Source organism: Coturnix japonica, chromosome 18 (genome assembly GCF_054131305.1).
Source record: "Coturnix japonica strain WE chromosome 18, WE-NBRP24, whole genome shotgun sequence".
In the NCBI taxonomy this organism is placed as follows: Eukaryota; Metazoa; Chordata; class Aves; order Galliformes; family Phasianidae; genus Coturnix; species Coturnix japonica.
Window position 1 is genome coordinate 4262707 of NC_140680.1, and position 21652 is coordinate 4284358.

Genomic DNA, 21652 nt, shown 5'->3' on the forward strand with positions numbered 1-21652 from the left:
CTTCTCTGGCAGGTGTAAGGACCATGTTTAGTAACAAATGGTTTACTGACTCACATAACTTGTATTTAATATGTATGATCAGACCATAGGCTCATCCCCATCCTCTAGGCACTGCTCCAGTGATGCAGGGAGGAGGCACAGCAGATCTAAAGAGATAGAGATGTTTTCTTATAAAAATGAGCAGAAAGCTGGAAGGGAATGCCCAAGCCAGTCTGAACTCCAATAAATATGAATGTTGAAAGTTTTGAACAGCGCAAATTACAACAGACTGATGCCCAGGCTTATGGGCAGAAGAGAAGGATAGAAAGGGAGGAGAGGTGACCCAAGTATTTCTGTACAGCACCTTTCAAGTACGCAATGTCTTTCAAAAACATTGTATTTTGTTGTGCCAGGAACTTCACCTCCAGTCACCTGAATGCTCAGCCCTACTCTTCAGAAGGAGAACTGGGAGCTCTAGTAGAGCTGTCCCTATGGGGAAAATCCTATAGCCTTGTAATAGTGAAGTGTCTCTTGTTCATTTCTGAGCTGTCCTGCAGCAGAACATAGATCATTAGATGAGGAAGATAGCTCCAAAGGGCTTTCAAAAAGGATAGATGTGCCTCTCTCACCAAACATGCAGAGGCACACTCCAGAAGCTGATCTAAATGAGAAAAATGGCACTGACATTTGGTTGCATTACTTTTAGGACATGGCATTGAGCTGCAAGCATCATTCCTGCTGTTCTATCATGAAACCTGCATCTGAGCTCTGGTATTGCTTTATACTGTTTTTCTATTGGAAGCCCAGGCCAACACCAGGCTGCTGTCAGCCTGCCATGGACTGGTGCAGTGCATCTCCAGCACGTTCATGCAGATGACTGCAGGGAGCAGTGTGTTTCCAAATCCTCTACCCATAGAACTGCAGTTGTTGTGGCCAACAGCAGCAGTGACCCTGGCTCCAAGCTGGGGAAGCTTCTGGGACAGTCACTGCCCTGATTTGAGTGATTAATGCCTGAACAATGTCCTTTCACTTCCAGGGACAATCAGCATGACAGGTGCATGCTCTATGTGTTGTGACAGGGAAATGTACATCAGCTGTGCGAGGGAATTTGAGCAGATTGGGGGCTCCAGTTCTATTCTAAATGTGACAGGGCCATGTAAATAAATAATCCCAGTCTACATAATTATCTCTTTTTCTGTAAGTCATCGCATAATTCAGTCTGATGCCAAGGGATGCTTCATATGGCATTCACGCACCCAAGGCTCAGCTCTTCCTGGCTTTAGTGCCTGGACATTTTGAGAAGGGAGACAATTCTGAGCGTTTTTGAACATCACACGTTTTCTTCTGAGGGAGATCAAATGCTTGTATCATTTTCACCAGAAAAAATGCCATCAAGAGCACATTTCCAGCAGTGTTTGAAAGTGTGAATTCTTATGCAAACTGATTCTTTTGCATACAGTCATCTGGGAATCGGGCCTTTGATTTTCGTTTATTATTCTCCCTGGCAGCATGTTCAGTCAGTATGCAGATTTCCTTCTTCATTCAATTTTCAGTGGTTGGGAAGACTACTATTAGTTGTATTATTATCAGCATGAATAAAAGAGAAACACTGAACTGGATCTTTACGAGACTGCAGTTGCAGTGGGAAGATGTGTATTCATTTCACGCTGGTAGGATGTGAACAAAAGCTTCAGGCCAACCAAATTCAGCTCCTCATCATCTTCCTCTTTTGAGTAACTTTCTTGTTGCTATTCCAAGCCTCCTCCCTGAGTCAGACTACTTAATGGGGAAATAACTAAGGGGGACACAGTTGTACCTTGCAGAACTGACAAGGACAAATAAATTAACACAAGGAAAAGCTGTCTGGAGAAGTATCCAAAAGGCATGAGAGGTTGTTGGCAGGCTGGGCTGAAGTATGGTTTTGAAGATGCCTCACAAACTAAGCATAGCTGATATGGCACCCACATGCTAAAGCACATAGCTAAGAAACACAGCATATAGCTGTTCTGCATGACAGGAGATAAATATGGCAAGCAAGGGTCTCCTTTATTTCACTAGGAGGATAAATATATTCATTGCACTAGAGGGTTTTTTTGGGGGGGGGGTTGAGGTAAGGATTTACTTTCCTAAGGGTCTTGATCTGTAGAGTATGGATTTAATTTGGTTTGTTGATAGGAGGTTTCAGATCAGAGGAGTCTGCCTATCTGCTCCCTTGCATGCTATCAAAGGTAGTTTAGGTCTTCAGTGTACTTTTGATGTACTGTACTTTGCTCTGAAGCTGTTGGGATCTGCAGGCTTCACATTCACATGTTGGAGATGAGTCCAATTCCTCCCTTGGTTAGAAAAGCTATAATTTTTCTCAATTTATAACAGAAGAAGGGACTTGGGAATTGACTGTAGTGTTTGGTGACACTTATGTTTCCATGCAGTTAATAAATCAGAGCAGAAAAAGATATTAAAGAAAGGCATTTTGTGTTGGCCTTATGCTGGAATATTATTAATTCACCAGGAGGAACACGTTTGGGAGAACTTGGTAGTTTTGTCAACTTCATATGTTGACACTTCCATGGCTAAGTAAGTCCTCTGGCAGCAGCATCCTGTGACTTCTGTTGTTGGACATTCCCAAGGTGCAGACCAGCTGAATCTCATCTTCTGCATGAGACCACAGGGATGCAGTGTAACTCTACATAAATCATAACAAAGAAAAGATGTTGTTCCACAAGAGACCAAATGCAAGAGTCAAATAATCTTAGGTGACTTTTCTCAAGACTAATGAGGAATGTGAGAGCTGCGTGCTCAGTAACCCCACTGTAATCAGTCTGTCCCCTCAATATCCCTGTCTTCCTGTTTTTGCAAAACAAGAAGGCTGCTCCTATTTTTTAGGCTGTTCCATTACATAGAGATGGGTTGAAATGGACAGACAGAAACAGTCACATGTACATATGCAGCATGACTGAGCAAGAGTTACTTCCTTAGGAAATCAGGCAAGAGAAGAAACCTTACTTCCAGTAGGAAAATCCTGCAGCTGACATCATAAACTTTGGCTTCATCCATCCTTATTGTGAATTTCCCTCCTCATTTCCCTCCCTTCCTGCTCATCAGGATTCTCTCTCACATTCTGTTTTGTTTTCATTCTTCTCCTCTTACATTTTGGATGTACTGCTATTTCTTAGCGTGATGCTTATCACTGATTAATTCTGGGAGTCAGATGGCTGGTGGCAGGTATCATCCCATGACCATCCTATACCCTGCTGTCATGGCTTATTGTCTGCCTACCTGGCACTGATAGTTCTCCTCAATTCAGCTCTGTACCGTCTAATTGGAGTGTTCCTCACTACCACCCCTAATGAATTCTGAAAGATTTGGAATACTATCTCGCTAAAATAGGGCTTTTTAATCACTAGAATCTTCATCTCTCCCCTTTGCCTTAGCTGGTGATACCTTAAGCTATTTAAGCGGTGCAATTGCGGAGTTATTTTTTGAAACTCTAGGTGCTCCAATTAATTAATCTGAACATGAGTTATACCAACAAAATATACATATTCTAGTGCTAAGGTATTTTAACGTACCAGGAGAATTATCGTGGTATATTTCTATTTTAACTTCACATTTGGGTAAGTATCAGTTCCCAGATCAAGTCTTTGAAGATGACTCCTAGCAAAGTCTATGTGTCTCTGTGTGTGTGTGTGTGTGTGTGTGTGTGTGTGTGTCACATTGAACTTGCTCTTCCTCTCCACAAAGGATTTTTCTCTGCTCCTTATCTGATTGGGGTTAACCTACTTTCACTCTTGCTACTTTCCAGGTCTTCCCAAATTTCATCACTTGTGCTTTCTGTTATTCTGAGTCTGAGGCACCAAATAATTGTCCTAAGATTCAATGCTGTGAGTATAAGTAAATGAGAGCATTTTTTCCATCAGATTCTATTGACCAGACCATGTTAAGTCTCATGAGAAAGTGGTGTGAGCGATCCCTCCTTCTTATTAGTGTTTAGCCAAGACAGAGCCTTCCAGAGCACTGATCCATGGTGATGACTATTATCTGCACTGCTTTCTCTTTCTTCTGAGCTAAGGTGCTCAGGTGGTACTTATGAATGGGTGACATTTACTTGGAGAGGCCTCTCATGCAGATAAGTGCCTTCGGTACCTTCACTTTTCAGAGACCAGAGTTATAAGGAGAGAATTAGGTTAGATGTTAGGAAAGCATTTTTTACTGCAAGGACAGTGAGGCACTGGCACTGCTTCCCAGAGAAGCTGTGGATGCCCCATCCCTGGAGGCATTCAAGGGCAGGTTGGACAGGACTATGGGCAGCCTCATCTGGTGGGTGTGACCCTGTCCAGGGCAGGGTGTTGGAGCTAAATATCGTTATGGTTCTCTCCAACCTGAGCCATTCTATGAAAGGGAACAGCAGAAAACAATTGAGAAAGCCAGTGGCTGAAGGAAACTACATCCTCAGGTTGCCCTGTCACAGAGCAATGTAGATATGTACTCACATATGTGTCTCCTAACCCCATGTTCTCAATCCTAGGCCTGCTGACTCCCTCCTTTCCATCCCCTCTTCCACATCTCTACCTTCACTCTCCTCCCTGGTGCCGACTGGCCATCCCTATGCTCATCAGAGCTGTTTCAGCAGCAGGGTGCCGCGTGCCAGGCAAGATTATACTTGACTGGTTGCCAAGCCTTTTGCTTCTGCTCTGGCACACAGATAAAATGTTAATAGGGCCAAATGCATTTGACACAAAGGGTGAAACTGTGTGTTCCAGGCACAGAGCCTTTGCCTTCCATTTAGCATCAGCACGGTCTGGATCCTTGCAGTTCATTTTTTGCTTGCTTGGGAGGAGCTGACCAGGGATTTTCAGGTTTGACAGAACCAGGACAGAGATACACCCACCTCGTAATAAGCAGCTTAAGCAAAGCTGCCTTCTTTCTCTCAAACCACAGAACTAGGTATATATGCAGAAGGCATATGGATAAGGTGCTGCCATTTCAGTAAGATAGTTCAGGGAGGACTGAACACAACCTGGTATTTTCATTGTGCTATCACAGCACTGCCAGGTATGCAGAGTGCTGGCTTACTGCGGTATAAGGGAATCATATCCCCATGATGTGGGGTTGATTGCAGGTGGACAGAGATATGTTATGACATGTCTGTGTATCTTAGGTGATGCTGGGTGACCAAAGCTGTGATCAGTTGCAGCTGTATGAGCTCAATAATAGGTTTCTTCTGCAGAACAGCAGATTGTTTCTCTGTAGAAGCACTCACATGAGCAGTTTCATTGATAGTTATTATGCTTTACAAAGAAGGGTATTTTTAAATAGAGAGATGCATGTGGTTTTTTTTTTTCAGGCAGTATGCAGTTTCTCTCTTCCTTTCCTCTGCAATATACAATAAACTAATCATAAGATTTATTAATAAACTCTGTTGGTGAATACCCTGACTGCTCTACTTAGCTGGCAATTACTCTAGGGCCTGGACATAGTGTGTGCTGATACCAGTGAAAAATAATTTCAATGTGCTGTAGGTAACTTACGGAAGAGTTCTGATTGTGCCATAGGCTGGGAGCTGAGTATTGTTCCAGCACGGTTACAGGGCAGGAAGAAGCTTGGAGCCTTTACTTATTGTTTGTGTTGTGATCTCCCAGAGGTTGTCCTGTCCTGGATCAGGCACAGTGCAGTCATTAAGTGAAAACTCCAAAGAGCTGTGGTCTTAGCTTAGAGCAAGCAAATGTGTGATGAATATGGAGCGGCTTGTAATAACTTGGAGTGGGTAGGGGTCTTCCATGGGAATACAGTAATTGAAACATTTCTCACTTGGTTCAGGTAAGAAGGAGGCAATGTTTAACACATTAACCTAGTAGCATTCACTTAAACGTTGTTAAGGGACAGAATGGGAACTCAGAGCTCTTAAAATCCTGCCCAGGTTGCATTTGAGCTTTCAGGACTGGTCTGACAAGGTTAGCAGAAATCAGTCTCTAACACTCCCTGCAATTAAGAAGGGTCATCTCTGGGATTCAGGGAGAATCTGAATGATTTATATATTCAGAAATGTGCTTCAGGAGGCGATGGGAAAGAAAAGTAGGAGCTATAGATGGTAGTAGACTGTTGTTTTAAATGCTTTTTCCCTCCCTTCTCCCCATAATTGATTCAGCAGAGCTAATCAAATTCTGTATTTGAAGAGATTATCTACTGAGCATGTACTAACAATATGAATTTGTTACTTAATATTGGGGTAACGATAAACAGTGCCCTTACAAGAGAGCTTTTTTGCCCTAGGGACTTAGGGCTCCCTTTCTTGTCTTCAGAGATCATCAGGATCCATTAAGATTTGGCCCACCAGTAAGCTGGGAGGAAGGACACGTTCCCTTTCTCACTGTCCTTAGAAGTTCTTCAGACTTGGTTTTTACACCATATGTAGGGTGGAGGTGTTTATAGGGAATCCAATTCCCCATAGAATGGATACAAAATTATTGCTGCTTTATCACCTGGAGTACGTAGGTGTCACAGTAATTACTTCAAAGCGTAATCACTGAGTAATCGACAGGCAATAGAATTACTACCTGGATGTAGAATATGTAATTACTGTGTTATGTAGCGATAGGGTATTTACTGAGCATATCATTCTTAGTTACCAAGTAATTTAAGAGAATTTACATGGTATTTGTGTCTGAGAGGCAGCAAAAAATCGCCCAGCTGGGATCGCTGCAGAGGGCTATAAACTTTCTGCCAGCAGGAGTTGAATGCAGTTCCAAGACAAGAAACACTGGAGGAATTTGCTTTGTACTCTTCTTTTTCTTTACTTTATTCTTTTCCCCAAGTTTTTCTTCCTGTACAGCACTACCAGAGGAAGTGTAATCGTTGTTTAATTAACCACTTAATAAGTGGGATTCTTGGGAGGTGTGGAGTGCTCCTTTATATCTTGCTATGTGGGACATATATGGCAGCCATGAGAGTATATTCAACCAGAAAGGAGATAAATGGAGGGAGAATCTGCTGTTTAATGAAAGAGGGGGGGGAAAAAATAAGCAAAGAAAAAGAATAGACTTTTTAAGATCTGAATTGCAGCAAAGTGCCCCCAGTGTCTATTGGGAGCTGTTTGTGGCCTAAGGATGGGGTATGTGGGGTGATGAGTGGAGGATGTGACTGCAGCTCATGTGTCACCAAGCACGTAGGAGGAAGGCCAGGCATCCATTGCATCCATCGTGCCCTTGCCTTTTGTTCAAAGCACTGTAAGCTCACTCAGAGGATGATTTCAGCAGGATTTCTGCTCTACGAGTGAGAGCTGTCTGGCTGCGGCAGCAGCAGGGAACAACAAAATTATGGCTGTACCTATGCTAATAACCCGCAGTAACAAAGCAGCCTTTTTTTATTTCATGTAGTCTCTGTTAAAGCACAGCAGCATCTTTCCCCTTTCTCTGTAGGAGAGCGGATGGTGTTTACTAACAATCCTCCTTTCTGCTCTTGGAATTACCTTGCTATGGTAAATTGTAGAAGGCAGCTTGTTGGAGCTGCGTCCTCATTTACCCGGAGATCAGAAGGGTTTCAAGGGGCAGTACCAGACAACATACATCCCCAAGGTAGCTCTTTTCATGACTGTACTTGGCCTTAATTACATTACACTGCCCTCCCAAGAGAAATCTCTGACACTTCTGGCTTTTATAAAGCCATACTTTATCTTCTTTTTCATTACATAGTGACTACTCGTTAGGGCAGTTTAACATTCTGTGTTTCCTTCATCTTGTAAGGCAGCTGTGTTCCTGCATGTTCTGGGTATAAGTAGACCAAGATATTTCAGCTGTGGGAAATTTAAGGGCTTTACCAAACAAACAAAAATAAATAAAGAAATGAAAGAGCAGTTAGATTATTTAGATTCTTCTCTGAAAGATGTCTTTCCCTTGTGGATGAGTTACTCTTCTGTAATGATGCAATTGTGGGCAGCGCCATAAAGGTAAACCACATTCACCAAATGCAAAATGAGTTTGGCTAATCCCCTGCATTCAAACCATCCCTCAGCTCTCTATTGATAAACACAGCTTATGCTCTTGTCCCAGTGAATGCAAATACTATTTGCTGAAAGACTGCTCTCCTGGCTACTTCTCATTATCACTCTTTTATTGCCAGGGATCCTGGAGCTTTTTAGTAGCTACCAAATCAATAACGCTGTGGCATTCGTACATTTCTTATTGCTGCTGTGCATGGTACAGCATGAAAGTCCGTGCTTTCTAGAGGCTGAACCTGATACTGATAGTTGTGTACACATACCATCCTTTTCATCTGTGGTTTACTGATCTTAATTAAGATTTACGGTGCTTCTATGAAATGGGTCCTTATATCTGGGCAAACCAAGATGGCCAGATGGGGGAGGGAAAGGTTACAGGAAAGCTCAGGCTTTTAGTCAAAAAACAAAACATAAAGCAGTCAGCTCCTAAAGCAGTGGGTTCCCAGCACCCTGCAAAGCGAACTGCCTTGCTCTGAAGTTAATGCTGGAGATATGGGCTGCAGCCCAGGAGCTCTGACACCTGAGTCTGACATTCTCTTCTTCTGTTGTTCCATTTTTGGGATGTTTCCTAAAAATATTGTATTTTAGAGAATCAATTGCCCAAGCCTTTAATTCATCACTGAGGAGATTTCCTTCACAGGCTTTAAAAATAACTAAATGAATAGCTGTTTACTAAGCAACGAAAATGGAATGAACACAATCAGTTTGATTCACTCTAGCTTCTGGAGACACTACGCTGGAGACAAGGAGGCTTCCAATTTCCTACATGAGTCACTATGTTCTTGGATTCAAGCTATCAAACTATATCAGCCAATCACATTATGTAATGTAATATAGCAAGACACAACTGCCCGTGTTTAACCTAGAAAAGATTAAAAAACATGGCCTACCACCGTCATTGGGCTGTCCTGGCAAGAACTGCCATTCTCTTTTCCATCCAGCTGCCCACCCCTGCTGTCCTTCCAGCCTGGTGAGCAGGGAGAAAACCTGTCATTTTTAGGAACAAAGATACAAGCAGTTCTGCTAACAGGGAAGCAAATGCTGCTCATGCCACTTGTTTGATTCGGAGGCTTGTTGTTCTGAGGTAGATCCCAGGGTGCTCTGTTTTATAGCTATGCAGAACCAATTTTCCCTGGCTGAAAGCTGGAGCACCAACTGCAGCATGGGTGGGAAGGCTGCGTATAGCAAGTGCTGCCTTGTTCTCAGCTCTGTAGAACACATGTGAAGTGGTTGAGAATGGGATGTGAGGAGGTGATGAGAGGCCTTTCTCCTTAGCTCTGGCCTGCTAGGGGTGTCAGGGTTATGATAAACTACAGTGATGTATGAGGCAAACCCAGTGGGTCTTTGGTGTCTGAGGTGTTGACCTTGGCAGTGAACTGCATCATGTTTATCTTAGAGGCAGAGCTTGGACAGGAGGGGTAGGAGAGGAAGCAAGGTGAAGTATTAGGGATGATGGAAAAAAATGTGCCTTAGGAATATGTTAAAAATACTGTTGAGCAGAAGGAGCATGACTGCATGGTCTGGTGATGGGCAGGAAGGAGTCAATGTGAAGAGCCTGTCCAGGCTGCTTTTAAGCCAATGTTACAATAGTGCACCTCTACACAAAGCCATTATGGATAAATGTCTTGGGAGAGGAGCTTTTAATGTGTTTCAGTTTGAGGTAAATGATCCCGTGCTGACAGAGGCTGTCACCTTCTCTGTGCCAGCATCCTGCATGAGCAGCCGGTCCCCCAGCAAAGCCATTGCCTGTCCTTTATCAGACAGCAGTTGGCATTGATACTGCTTTGCAACCAGCCACATTAAAATAAAAAAAGTGGCAAAAACCACCAAACAAACCCCAAGAACAACAACAGGAAGAAAAAAAAAAAGAGCCTCAAGCTGTGCTGGAACAGAAAGTAATTAAGAAATATTTCATATCTCCAAGCGGCCCTGAAATTTTTATTCCTGTACATGAAGCTCCGTAGGCTCCTCACGGGCTTCTGCTGCTGCTGTGTTTCAGTGCAATAAATCCTGCTGCCTTTGGAGCCTGACAGCCAGTCCGGATGTGATCGGAAAACCAACGGGTGCTCGCTGTAAGGTTTAGTCCCTGCCTGCATCAAGTCTGCTTATATCAGTCAAGCTCGGGTGTGCTCCATGAGCCAGCCAGTGTAGCAAAATGCTGACCTTGCTGGGGATGATGAAGATCAGAAAAGGTGGGGTGAAGGTGAGGGATGAGGGGAGAGTGGATGTTCAGAGAAACAAGCTCCCAGCTGCAGTATTCCCATCCAAAACCCATGGGATCCATTCAGCTTGAGCCCAGCCTTGTGAGTATTTATGGTCCTGTCAGGGCTGACAGTTCCCAAATTGAACTTATCTGGCAATAAATAACGTATGTTTTAATCTCGATGCACCATCTCGGTGCCTCCCCAGGAGCACACGGCTCTGGGTTTTGATAGGCTTGGGGACCAGGGCTGGGTGTCCCTGGGTGCCCCCAAGGCAACAGACAGTGTCTGTCACCCACCTGTGTAGGACCGCATGCCCTGTGCTGCTGGCAGCTGGTGTGGGAGGGAGGCGGAGATGCAAGCAGTCTGTTTCTCCTCTCTCCTTCTGCTGATCATAAGAGAGAATAGCTATTAAATATATATGTGTGTGTGTCTGTCTGTATTTCTAAGACCATCATCACTAACTGCGTAAAAACCTTTCGTTCTTTGAGTTCGTGTTGTTGTCTACAGGTCTAATTCTTTTGGGTCTCAGTCTTATTTCCCCTGCATCTTCCCATAGGACCAGAGGTAATGACCTTAAGTTGTGCCAGGAGAGGCTCAGATTGGATATTAGGAAACATTCCTTCTCAGGAAGAGTGGTGATGCAATGGGCATGGTGGGGGCGGGCTGGGGTTGGACTTGGGGATCTTAGGGGTCTTTTCCAACTGTAATGATTTTATGATCCTATCATTCTGCCACATATTGATCTTCTTGTTGGTAAAGATCAGAGATCCACTGTGTTTGTTCTGAGCTGTCTCAGAGAAACCCAGCAGAGCTGCCTACCCAGTTAGCAGCCAACACAGGAAACTGTTAGCAGCAAAGCCCTTCAGAAAACACAGGCAGGGCTTGGGGAATACACCTCTGGTTCCTTGCCCTGCAGGTGATGGGGATGTGGCTTTCTGAGCCAGGCAGGCTTCACCAAGCTCTTGATAATAAGTGAGGGCACAGGTTGTATGTTCCCTTTTCTTGCTTTTATTCTCACATTTGCCATCAGGTGAAGCAGTTAAGATGCTTCAGTGCAGAGAAGGCACCATCTTTTTTGCGTTTGTCTTGGAACAAAAGTCATGGTTCCATGCTGTGTTTGAGCAAGAGCAAACAAGGACTTCGTTATTTTAAATGGAAGGCTTCATTTTGATTGTAGCGTTGCACTGTATCTTCATTTAGCTCTTGTTTTTGCAGACTGTTGTATTTGAAGGTTGAAAGAAACTAACACTTCATTTAAAGCAACTCAGGTCTGATATTTGATTTCACTAAAGAAAATGTTGGTGGTTTTTTTGTCTGTTTTTTAATCTGGGAAACATTGTCAGAACTGAAAGCTTTTCCTTAAGCAGTTTCCCAGGTCTCAAATATTCTGTTTTTTCCTAAAAACTTTTAACTGGAGGATGATCAGTTACCTTCACTCTATGGCTAATTTAGGTCCTCTTCAACGTGCCTGTCTCATAAACAATTTTGTACCTTGGAAAGGTTTCTCAAGAGGTTTTTGCTTGAGGGATGTGGAGGAAAGCCAAAGCCCCACAGCCCTGGGGGAGGCACAGATTGAAGGACACTTCTCCTCTATGTGCTGAAGCCTCGGCTCCTTCCTGCAGTGCCAGCTGCATTGCCTGAGCTGCAGCAGCTGCCACCGTCCGGCCCAGCCATGGCTCCCATTGAGCATGGGCAGCTGCTGCTGTGCTTAATGTCTTCCTCCTCTTGTCCCTCAGAGCACTGATTGGGGGCACCAATTAAGTCCATCTCTTTGCCGCTATTTCCTTTCCCCTTCTGTTTCTTTCCTCCTTCCTTTTTTTCTCTTTGTTTTCTTTCCCCTCTTCCTCCACGCGTGAACTAATTGATGTCTGATCTATTCAGAGGTTTGGCCCTAAAAAGTAACCTTCAGTTAACTGCTCACATAACTTGCCTGTCACTTTTGATAACAGTCAGGGCATCATTTTTGCAAGTGTTCAACAGTAAAATTACTGCTTTGCTCTTGTCAGGCAAATGAGCCCTGAGGCTTGTATGAGAACCATTAATGATCACACCACAGTGGGACTGGAGCACTGGGCAGCCTGGAGAAGCACCGCTCCTCAATTCACCATGCCCCTGCTGAGCAGTTTAGGTTTAATTAACCTGCATTAATGCCTGCTGGGATAGCATTTTCTGTGCCTTCTTTTTCAAGGGGTCAAATGGAGCTGGAGACAGCTGCTGGTGTCTCAGGTGCCCTCTGTACGTGGCTGGGATCCTAGAAATGTTTATGTCTGTGCTGTGGAAATAAACTCTGCTTATTATGCTCATAAAAACTGGTGGCTATAGCCTTGGGCTTTGCCAGCCTTGTGAGCTGCTGGAGAGAATTATTGACAAAACATAAAAATGCTACGGCTCGTGGTGCTGGCTGCATGACTGTGCTCTGTGATGTGCGTTTGTAGGGACAGAATTATGCAGCATTTCTGGATTGTTCTGCAGAGTCTGTGTGGGTGGGTGTTGCAGTTCTCCACAAGTTATGTTTTCCATTTACATCTATGCAGTAATCTAATTAAGCTTACTTTCTAATGGCAAAGAACCCTGAGGATGTGATTTGCTTTGTTGAGACTGCACTCAGCCAGCACCAGAAGTGTGAGCATTAACCACCACAGCAGCACCTCAGATAGAGAGGATGCTGCTGTCACTGCTTTACTGCTGGGTACCAGGCAGGGGGAGGTGACAGCTCCAGGTCTAGCACTGATGTTCAAGAGGAATCCACAATTGTAATGCAGCTCTTGACTTTATATATTCTTGCCACTCTTTTTGAGGATGTTTCCCCACTGTTATATGTTCTTGCCTTTTGCTTCCCAACCATTTTCTGGCATTTTCCATACTCTGTTGGTTCCTAAGTAGTTACAAAAGAAAATCCCTTCAACAGAAACCCTGCTTAGCAGACAGGGCTGTATCCCCACTTATGGGAAACCTTGAGCTTGGCATCATGGTTGGATGCCATAAAGACTGGGTGGGGGGGTCCAATCTCACAGATGATTTTGAAATATGAGGTGTGAGGTCAGAGTAAGACTGAATAGCCCTTCATAGAGCCCAGGCCAACAGCTAATAAAGCTGAAGCAACAGTAGGTTTTGGGACTGCCCAACTATGTTTCTCTTTCTCCTTGGGGTTACATCCTCAGAGTAGGTCAGTAAAATGTATAGGAAAGATCTGACATAGCTCATCTGATGCAAAACTCTGTCTCTGAACTGGAATTGTTTTTAGGTAGACAGCAAAATGGTAACAATAACCTTAGTTCAAAGTCTAACAGTGCAATGAGCGCTGGGACCCATTACACAAATGTGCAAATGCCTACACAAAAGACTTCATCACCAAAGTCCTATTTCTTTATGGAATTACACTTCAGTGGGTCTCTGCTGTATCCAGCTTTGCTCCCTTGCTGCAGAAAGAACACTCCTTTTTCTTCTTGTTGGCTTACAATTTGCATGTCTTAGAAGTAAAATAAATCTAAAAATCAGAAAATGATGCAGCTCTCCCTAGATATGGAGTTCAGACTGGCTGTAGGTTTTATAAGGTACCCACCAGCCCCTGATTTATTGCATCAAAGCTCCTCTGGCTTTCTGTGTATATCTGGAAGAGGCTCTAGATGATGAATGAAGGACCTGAGCCTACTGAGACAGGGGCTGATATGCCAGAACTTCTGGTGTTGTGCAGCTGAAATCTGATCCTCTTTTTAGAACTCCCAGAGCAGAGGACAGTTCATGTCCTGGGATGTATGAATGTTAAGACACACAGTCACTGTCCTCTATAGGAACAGGAGCAGCAATGCATCAACAATGTGATAGAAGCGAAGTGAAGGCAAACCAGTGCAGCTTCCTATTTCTGGGATCACCAGCTGGGAATCCTCTGGGCTGCCTTTTAGGCACCATTGCTGCTGCCTTCTTCCTTATGCACCATCTGCCTGTGCTTTCTTAGCAAGAAACAGGGAGAACTGATTTGTCCACAGAAGCACTTTTCTGTCCTTATTTCAACATTTCAGTGCATGGTTACCGGCCCTGGCTTCAGAGCAAGGAGAAGATGGTTAAGAACAACAACAAGGACTTGAATGGCTGTGAGAAGTTTCTTACAGCACCAGCAAAGAGCTAAGAATCAACTTTTAAAGTCTGCCTGCAGAGAAAGGTAAGATGGCTGTCACATCAGTAGTGCTTACCCCCCGTGTTCCTCCCAGGATGGAGGGGACTGCTCACCAAAGAGGTGCTCTTCTGAGCAGTGTTTGCCCATGACTTTTTATGGCTTGACAAGCAAAGGAATTGAATTGTTAAAGAAGCAGTCAGTAGCACGTATTTACATAGGTTAATTGCATAGTACAATGGAGGATCTATTTGATTTTCAGTGGGGCTGCTGATGGAGATATCTCCCTGATAGTGCTTCATGACCGACAACTTTCCTTGACGTTGAATTATGTTTTTTCCAGGCCTTAGTAGGCTGTAGCTCAGGATTTAGCAAGGGCTGTGGGTTACATCAAACCTTACTTTTGCATTTCTGTGCAAGGGATTTGGTTGTTCCATGCACCTTGGCCAAATTTATTCAGTTCATCATTGTAATCCAGTGAGGAGATTTCTAGGGAGGAAAACCACTGTCATTCACATATGTAATAGCCATAATTCTGGGTCCCTGCTGAATCAATATTGCAAACTTCCCCCCGACAAAGATGAAGAATAGATGGTTTTAGATTATCTGAGTCCTTAAAGCCTACCTGTAGTAGTCATATTTTCATTTTTGCTAGCCAAGACTTATGGTCATCCCACTGCCTAAGCTGAGTATGAATAGTTGGAGTGTATCTCACTTCTGGTTGCAGCACCCTTCAACTCTTGGTGAACAATTACAGCTACCCTGACACAGTAACTTAGAGCCATCTCCATGTCTCCACTGCTCTGCCATCTGCCACCTACCCCAGACCTCCCCTTGGCTGCAATCCAGGACCCTCACTGGCTTTGCAGATGCCCAAACACCCCAGTGGCTGCAGAATGGGAGTTTAAATAAAACAAAGCACTGATGCAGAGATGAAATTAATTAACGTCCCCGCTATTAAATTGCTGTCACTAAGGGAAGACTATTGTTTTGCTTCTAGGATGACAGTGTTTCATTAGGGGGGGAAAAAAGCTTTGAAACACTTTATCATGCTTGTTTATTTCAAGTAAGTTACATTGTTTTTCTTGTGATATTAGCAGAATACAGAGCACTGGCTCTCTACCTTGTGCTGGGAGAATTGCTATGAAAAGTCTGCTTTTCTGAGCTCCTAGGTTGCACCGGAGTGTCCATTTCTAAAGCCTCATTCCCTGACTGCTTCCACAAATCAGCAGCCAAACCACCCCAATGAAGAGCCATTCTTTCGTATAGTCATTTAATTCTAAAGGTGTATGGGCAAAGTAGCACGCACCTTTCAGAGCATACATCAGCTGTGGATTGGTGATAAGTGACTCTAGTGGCAGATAAACATCTGTGTGGGGAGAGGAAATGAGTCTTTCCTGTGTTCTATCCTTGTCCTGCTTTGGGTAAAAAGAAAACAGCTTGGGTTTCATGTTACTGGAGGCTTCTATGTTCCTTAGCTCTGGGTATACCAAGAAGCAGAATAAATACGTGAGAAGTAAGGAAATGTTTTTAAAAAGCCTGCTGGAATGTGACTTGGAACCCTAGGGAAGGGCTGCAGCCATTTGCACCCAGGGACCATCCTGCTGACAATGGCGAGCTTCTCTAGTTTGGCATTGCTTGACTAAATTAAACAGTGTTCTTGTGTAGGAGTAGAGATGCCTTGGTAGAGGTGTTCTGCTCAGGAGGTTTGGGCAGCAGCTGTCCTTATGACTCCTAACTGCAGCCAGGGCTGTCATTTTCTCACTGTCAGAAGCACTAAATTAAATTAAAAGAAATAAGCAGCCTCCCCTGCCCCCACTGTGGACACCTCTATTTTTACTATATGAACTAGGAGAAGAAATGTACCTGGAGGGTACACATAATTTATTTAGAAATATAGGAAAGGAGAATATCTGCAGTTGATGAAAAAATTCCCCAGTCCCTGGGGTATTTGATCTGTTAATTATCCATACTTCAGAACCCATTATTCACACTTTTCTGCTTTCCTCCAAGAAATCTATTTGGCAGCTATATACGTACATATATATGTGTACGTATATATGTGTATTTGTTGCTTTCTCTGAGTTCAGCAGGACTAAAAGAGAAGTAGAATTCAAGTTGTAAACTATTACTAAAATGCAAACACACAATAGCCCTCTTTGCTTGATATTTCCCAGTAAGCAGATTGAGACAGAGATTTCTATTATGTCAAGGGATTGAATCACAGAAAAAAAACGAAGTTTTGCAAACTTGCCTTTGCCCAACTGAACAACCAAGGACAAACTGCAGCTCTGTTTGGAAGCACGTTTGGCTCACGCAGCGGTGGTGACTCATGTATATTAACAGCAGCAGGGATTTGGATCTCTTGCACCTTGTTGCTCTTATGCCAATCTATTCATCAGCATAAACATCTCTCCTCTAGACAAAAAGGGAGGCCCTGAGAACTCAGATTTACTCTGGCTTGGTGCAGAGGTTTCCTTTGACAGTGATGGGTTGTAGAACTACCTGAAATGGCTCCCTGTGCAGTGCAGGTAGAAACCAGGATCCAACCCTGGGTATCCTGAATATTTTGTAGCAACACAGACAAGGTCACCTTTGTGATGCAACACTGCTGGGGAAACAACAGCGATACTTTCATAGAGAGCTCAGAGCCATTGAAGGGGCTTACAAGGAGAGGATGGAGGGCCTTCATAACATATGCTCCTGTTTTTTGCTGCTTTGTTGGGTAGTTTTCTTTTTGTCATTAATGAATTCATGCAGAGATTGTTTCTCCGGCACTGTAACATGACTGCCCTAAATGTGCCTTGACTCTTTCCTATGGAAAAAGATGAGTGTCACTCATATTGCCCTGATTACGTGTTGTAGGCATTGTGTTAAAAATGCAGCCACTACAGTTTGTTCTTGAAAACCACGCACATCTTCTGTCAGGATAAACAATTCCAACAGCATGTGGCCTTTATGACAGCTACAGGCCTAAGAGAGACTTAAATGATACACATAGAGCTAGCAGTGACCTTCAGGAGAGTGGATTTCACTCTCTGAGCTGGAGGACAGTTTGTTAAGATGGGATTTCTATTGCTTCTCTCTGTACATTGAAATATATGTATAGCCTGCTTGGAGCTTTATTTTCTGGGTCCCTCAGAATCTTCTCTTTTAAACTGTGAACTCTGAAGGCAGATGAACACAGCGCTCTGCTGATATTTGCAGAGTGCCTCCTATCCCATGGGTAATGTCATGAGGACTAATGGAGCTTAGGTCAGCTCTCTATAGAAAGTTGGGTGATGTTTTCATTGTCTGTCTCTGTCTTCAGAAATGTTAGGAACTATTTTCACTCCAAAAGTGCAGTGATGCAGTGGTACAGCTGCCCATGGAGGTGGGGGTGTCGCCATCCCTGGAGGTGTTTGAGAACTGTGGAGATGTGGCAATGAGGGATGTGGTCAGCGGGGATGGGTTGGTGGGGTTGGACTTGGCGCTATCTTAGAGGTCTTTTCCAACCATGGGGTGGAGAATGCCTCAAGGCTCCAATGAGACTGTGCCAATCAGATATCTGCCACATCAGAGGTGGATGAGTCTGAGGAGCTGGGCTGTGTCCCTCAGGCTGATGCTGCAGCTGAGCAAGGTGCCAGCCTGGGAACAGTTCACACGAAGGTAAGGAAGCACATGGCTGAACTGTCTTCTGTTGTAAATATGACATTATATATGCCAGTGAACCTACTGTCAGTCCACGGTGGTCTGGTTATTTCAAGAACAGGACAGCCAACATATATCAGAATATCCTCAGGTTCCCCAAGTCTGACTACAGAGTGGAATAGGAGATGAAAGAAAAGCTTTGACTGCAGATGCTGACGTTGTGTTGTGTTTTTATTTATTGTAGGTCAGAAAGTTGGGTTAAGGCTGTGCATGGGAGCAGCACTTTGCACATGGTTACATCGTAGACCAGAGAACCAGGGATCCAAACAGTTCATCTCTCCTCCAGCCAGCTGGCTGGGACATGTCAGCTGCTCTGAAACTCAGCTCACAGCCTCATAAAACGGTGGGTAAACTCCAGCTCCAGCACAGGCTGACCTTTCCATAAACCTGCTGTGCTGCTTTATATCAGCTGAGCCTCTGACCCAATCGTTTTTAAATGCCACTGTTTGCCAACCTTGCATTGTTCTCGCAAACCAACTGAGTGTGTTAAGAGAGGATAATTAGGGAGAACGTGGTAATTAATACCTCAGATAATAACCCAGAGGTGTAATTTAGCTGCCTGACTTGCACTGAATTTCCTGGGCTGGAGCAAGAGCAGCAGAAGAGGCACCTGCTGATGTCTGTCCTACAGCTTCAGCTCTGCAGGAGGCAACCACACGCCGAGCAAACAGGAGCCCCGAGGTCCCTCCTGAGCTGCTAATGATTGCCTTGCAGACAGCAATGGCATGTCACCATTGATTATTTTCCTATTATAAACTTCTTCCTCCTCACCCTCTTTGCTGTGATCCGTTGGGTAAACACAAGAAATAGGTAAGAGCGGCTGAGGTTTGTGCTCACCGAGCATTTAGAGGAGGGGAAGCACTGACTCGACTGGCGGTTATTTCTTATTCTTAGGAAGTGGCTGAAGTTAAAAAGGAGTCCAAGGGGACTTGGTGGCATATGGATAAAAACGTTTTTCAGGTCTGTGAGGGCTTTTCTACACTGACAACATAAAGGGCATTTTTTAACACTGGCTGCTGTCCTCAGTGCAGCTGCAAATGACAAAGCAACTCCCATTGCTTAGACTAGAGCTAGCATTGATTTTGTGTGGTGTGAAGTTCTTCTGTTCCTATAGTTTTTGCCCCAGTTCTAGCTAGACTTACAGGTTTGCTTAGGTAATGCAGTCATTGACATGGCCTTATGCTTAGGGTTTGTGTTAAAGCAAGCAGCTATTGAAAATCCATAGGATTGTGTTTTCCCACCCCAAATACTCTGAGGAATTCGGAGGAGCTGCCATGCTTCTGCTCACGTAAACTACCCTGAGCCATGACATTAAGGTTGGGCACTATAACTGTATATGAGTTGGATGTCTGGTCTGTGTTAATTCTCTAATCTTTAAGCAATGATTTAGTCCATCCCAAAATAGCTTAGTAAAAGAAGTGTGGTCAGTAAAAGAAGTGTGGTCGATTGTTCTCCTGATTTACTCTTTATCTCTTTGCTGAGTGTGGTGGAAGCCTGGCTGGCTGATCAGGCAGGATATCTGATTTTGAAGCAAGTTAACCTATTACGTAGCAAAATGCAGATGTGAGAGTTTTTAAAACCCCTCCCTGTTCTATTTATTGTGCAGTTCTTGGCTTTCGTTGTTGCTTTTCTTTTTTGTCTTTGTGTGATATGCACCTTCGTTCATTCGCACAGCTTTCCTGATGCAAAGATATGGGTTTCTGCTGTACAACATGATGGAGGAAAGGAAAGGAAGAGGTTTGTGAGAATAGAAAGGCTATAAGAAAATGAACCTGATGTGATCTTACAAAGCACTATCAGCGTTTAGCAGGGAAACAGGACAACAAAATTTGTGTCCTGCTAGGATAAGTAACCTTGTTTCTGCCTGGTTTGTGCTATGTTTTTTGGCATGGAGAAGGTGGTTCATGGCTGATTGGTCACTAAGTGTGATAAGTGTGTTATCCCAAGTCTTGTTGTCTGCAATGATGGTTATAAAAAGTGGGGATTTGTTTTGCTTTTCTAAATTTTCTCTCTTGTTTTCCCTTCCCCTTCTGGCTGTCAGAGCGAATTTGTATCTTCTGGCAACATTGGGGAGGTGGGAAAGATGTCAAGAAGAGGACGTAAAATGCATTTTAAAGTGAGCTGTTAGGAATTGGTTTGACATTTCTGACAAAGGGAAAGGTTACTGCACACAGCTTTTCAGCTCCTATCTTCTTATTCCTTTTCTTGTCAGTCATAACTGGAGGAGAGAAATTCCTCATCATGACTGCCTTGTTCTGTGCGCACAGAATATCTGGCAGCCAGGCTTCACTTGGCACCAGCCACACTGCCCAGGCTGTGTCTGGTGTTTTGGGACATCTCTCTTGTGTGTCCCCTGAGCTGAGCAGGCTGCCAGGGTCAGGGGTAGCCCTGGTCTCTCTCCCCATTGTGTCTTCCCTTCCCTTTTGCAGGAATAAGAAATGTCTGCTCCTTCCTTCTTGCATTCTGCAAGGAGACCTCGAGCTTTGCCAAGTGACCTCCTGTAGAAATTTCAGATCTCAGATTCGGAGCTATTTACATAATCTAATGAACCTTTACTTTTAACAACAGACCAGTAACACTGTTGCTAAGTTTGGCACCTAGAGATGTTTGGTATTTGACCTTGTTCCTTCTCTGGTGACCTGCTTGGGAGTCCAAAAGAGCGATCTGACCCTGGAACTGCTGCCCAGGGAAGTGGTGGAGGCACTGTCCTACTTTAATAGGTGCTTATCTCCTGGGTATCTCATGGACAGGAAAAGAGTAAGGTTATTTGCCAGTTCGGTTCATTATGAAAGCAGCAACCAGCTCTAAATGGCTTTTGGTCTCTTCTCAAACTTTGCTACAGGACCAGCTTGATTGCTTCAGTTTCCTGCAAAATGAAAGACTGAAGTACTTTCAATGTTTTGGTAAAAATATGCAAATTTGATTGTTTTTCCAAAAGCAACTGAAAACATGAACTTATTTGAGGAAACTCAAGTGTCTGCTCTTTAGCTGAGCATTAACATTTTCCGATGCAGACACAGCAAGCAAGTTTCATTAATTCTTTTTCTTCTAGTCAGAGCTTGCTTAGCAGTTCTGTGGTTTTCATTTAGGTAGGAGGAGGATAAACCTCTGCAGAGTATCTATCTCTGCTTCTAGGTTGCAGCTCTTGGTTTTGCTTTTTTGTCTTTCTGGACTAAACCCAAAGACACCGTTTCCAGAGGCCCAGAGAAGCCTCCAGAGGCAGAGCTTCCCTTGGCAGGCAGCAGAGCACAATTGCAAAGCAGAAAAGAAGCGCCTGATTTAGCAAGCAGTTGTTGTTCTCCAAGTTGATGAAACAATTAGCTGGAGATGATGCTCTGTTGCTGTTCTGCTCTTTTAATAGCACAGTGCTCCTTGGGCAGGACAAACTCCTTTGTAGCTTGAGCAAACCAGGTGAAACCACACAGAAGGCTTCACTCAGCCTCTCCCTGAGCCTCACAGAGGGGATGCTCAGCTGGCAAAGGGCAGCGTGTTCCTCCTGCAGGAGGAAACCAACCTGCCAACAGGAAAACTTGCTGCCTATTGAAGCAGTCAATAAGAACTGGAGCAATCTCCTCCCAAAAATGGCTCTAGCAGCCAGACAGCAGACATGTTAAGCACTGCCCTTACCTCCCCATGCTTGTACAGAAGGTGCACTATGTTCCCTAGTGAGCATGG

At 44.0% G+C, this 21652-nt stretch overlaps 1 long non-coding RNA gene across 3 annotated transcripts in view; it reads left to right on the top strand.

The window, feature by feature from the left end:
* Positions 1-21652, top strand: part of LOC107320235 (uncharacterized) — a 107997-nt gene that overhangs the window by 66398 nt on the left and 19947 nt on the right. For 2 of the 3 annotated variants that reach the window (XR_014935612.1, XR_014935613.1), the window contains 2 exons: positions 14196-14335; positions 18162-18320. This is a non-coding gene — a long non-coding RNA (uncharacterized LOC107320235). The remainder of the gene's footprint in view (positions 1-14195; positions 14336-18161; positions 18321-21652) is intronic. The other variant, XR_014935614.1, reaches the window with a different exon arrangement.